At 38.4% G+C, this 3,213-nt stretch overlaps 1 pseudogene; it reads left to right on the top strand.

Annotated features, from left to right (window-relative positions):
• The first annotated feature begins 701 nt into the window (after positions 1-701).
• Positions 702-856, top strand: LOC116660043 (annotated as a pseudogene).
• Positions 857-3,213: the final 2,357 nt, after the last annotated feature.

The following is a 3,213-nucleotide window of genomic DNA, read 5'->3' as shown; positions in this document are numbered from 1 at the left end:
TTTACCAGATCTGAAACCCCCTCACTGAACACTCTGTGGGAACCAATGTCAAGCTAGGGAAACCTGAATTATAACTGAGGAATTGCTGGACACTCAGAGGGGACAGCCTGAGACTTAAAAACTGCTGGAGGACCCAGTCATAGTGCTCTCCAAGAATTTGTGTTTTATCTCCAGGAGCTCACAGTGACTACCAGATAAAAAATTCCCTTGTTCTTCCCCCAGGCGGAGGGGGAAAGTAACCATTTTGACAAACCTAGAGAATTCTGTTCTTAACAAGGTCTGCCCTTAGGAGAAGCTATTTACCCAGGGCCCAACCTGCTGGGGTTTTATCGGAGTCTAATTGACTGTGGGGAAGGGAAATACCCAACCCCAGCCCCCTCTAGCCATCCTGTCCCCTCCCCCCAAAAGGGGAGGGGAACTGAGGAGCACTGGGGAAGTTCAGAGTCCAGTGGAACAGCCTCGAAAGACTGAGACCTAATCATAAGACTATAGAAAGTTACCCTGCCCCCACACTTTACCCAACATTCCTAAAGGCTTGTTTACTGCAACACCTTTTACTCCGCACACCATGTCCACCTTTCAACAAAAAATAACAAGGTGTACTAAAAGGCAAAAAAACCCCACAGTTTGAAAAGACTGAACGAGCATCGGATCCACTCTCTTCTCCGCCATCCCATATGCAGTTGAGTTTGGTCCTTGCCATGTCGTTTCACAAGACTTTCAGGATCAAGCAATTCCTGGCCAAGAAATAAAAGCAGAATCATCCCATTCCCCAGTGATTCAAGTGAAAACTGGTAACAAAATCAGGTACAACTCCAAGAGCAGACATTGGAGAAGAACGAAGCTGGGTCTATAAGGAGCTGCACATGAGGTGGCGCCCATATTTATGCTATGTCAAGGTTATTTGTACCTTACCACATCACTTTGAAAACAGTTCTACTGTCTGAATGGCTGGATGTGTTTGGGAACATGACTCTTCTCTTTATGTCAGTGTTTCTGCACTATTGCTTCTGCTCGGTAATAAATACATGAGACCTTTTGTTGGGGGTGAGAAAAAAACCATCAGATCCAAAGTCAGATATGGGAGGAATGTTGGAATTACCAAGACTTTTTTAAAAGTATGATTAAAATGGTCAAAACTTTGATGGAAAAAGCAGACGACATTCAAGAATGGTGGATTATGTAAAAAGAGGGATAAAAGTTCTAAGAAAGAACAAAAAAGAAATACAAGAGATCAAAATTACTGTAACAGGAATGCAGTATGCCAGTGATGGGCACATTAGTAGACTAGACATGGCTATGGAAAGAAACTCTACATTTAAGGATATTATAATAGAAATTTCCAAAAATGAAAAACAAAGAGGAAAAAGACTGAAAAAAAAAAAAAGAACAGAATATCCAAGAACTGGAGGCAGCTATAAAACGTGCAAGTATGTGCAATGGGATACTAGAAGGAGAAGAAAGAGAGAAAGAAACAGAAACAATATTTGAAGCAATAATGCCTGAGAATTAATGTCAGACACCAAACACAAATCCAGGAAGCCCAGAGAACACCAAGCAGGATAAATGCCCGAAAACTACACATAGGCCCATCATATTCAAACTGTGGCAAATCGAAAATAAAGAAAAAAATCTCGAAAGAAGGAAGAGGATAAAAATCCTTAAGTATAGAAGAACAGAGATAAGAGTTACGCCTGACTTCTCAGGAACCATGCAAGCAAGAAGAGAGTGGAGTGAACTATTAAAGTATCGAAAGAAAAAAAATCCCACCAACCTAGAATAATGTACCTGTGAAATTATCCTTCAAAAGTGAAAGACAAATAAAGACTTTCTCAGATAAAAATTGGGGGAATTTGTTGCCAGTAGACCTGCCTTGCAAGAAATGTTAAAAGAAAGTTCTTAAGATAGAAGGAAATTGATATAGATCAAAAACTCAGATCTAAATAAAGAAGAACATGGAGAAAAGATAAGTGAAGGTAAAATTAAAATGATATTTTTCTTAATCGATCTAGTGGATAACAGTTTGTTCAAAAGAATAATACCAACAATGTATTCGATTATGGATGCTTATATACATGATATAACATTCCTTTGTGAGAAATGAACTCCAGCAGGGAGAGAATCAGTAAGGACCCAGCTGAACTCAAGGACAGTATCAATCAATTGGCTATAAATGACATCTATAGACTGTTTCACCCGACAACAGCATGCTTACACATTCTTCTCAAGTTCACATGAAACATTCAGCAAGATAAACCACATTAACCATAACGTGGCCATAAAACACACCTTCAAAATTTACAAGAACAGAAATCATACAATGTGTACTCTCAGACCACAATGGAATTAAGTCATCAGTAACAGGTAGATGGAAAATCCCCAAAATCTTGGAGATTAAACAACACACTTCTAAATAGCACATGGGTCAAAGAAGAAGTCTCAGAGAAAAGTTTTAAATTTTGAACTAAAGGAAAATAAAAACAAAACATCACAATTTTATGATAGAGTGCACTGGGTCAGAGGGAACTTTGTAGCATTGAATGCATATATTAGAGAAAAAGAAAGATCTAAAACTGATTCTAAAGTTTATAAGAAGAGACAGAAGACCCAAAGAGCCAACTCAATATTGAAGGAGAGGAACAAAGTCAGGCTGACACTACCTTATTTCAAGATTGACAGTAAAACTACAGTAATCAAGACAGTGTGATACTGGCGAAAGAAGCAGCAAACAGATCAAATGGCCTAGAACAGACAGCCCAGAAGTGAAATAAATATGGTCCCCGGATCTTTGACAAAGAAGCAAGGGCATTACAATGAAACAAATGTAGTCTCTTTGACAAATAGAGCTGGGACAATTGGACACTCACATGCAAAAACAAAACAAAACAAAACAAACAAAAAAAAAACCCTATATACAGACCTCATACTCTCCACAAAAACTGGCAAAATGAATTACAGTCCTCAATGTGTAATACAAAACTATAAGACTCTTAGATGGCCCCATAGGAGAAAACTTAATGACCTCGGGTATGGTGATGACTTTTTAGAGACATCACTGAAGACATGATTGATGAAAGACATAACTGATAAGCTGGATTTCATTAAAAACTTCTGCTCTGTGAAAGACACTGTTAAGAGAATGAGAAGGCAAGCCAAAAACTGAGAGAAAATATTTGCAAAAGACACATTTGATAAACAGCTGTTTGCCAAAAT

This window comes from Camelus ferus, chromosome 26 (assembly GCF_009834535.1).
Source record: "Camelus ferus isolate YT-003-E chromosome 26, BCGSAC_Cfer_1.0, whole genome shotgun sequence".
NCBI classification, from domain to species: domain Eukaryota; kingdom Metazoa; phylum Chordata; class Mammalia; order Artiodactyla; family Camelidae; genus Camelus; species Camelus ferus.
Note: the sequence above shows the minus strand (reverse complement) of the source record. Positions and strands in the feature narration are given on the sequence as shown.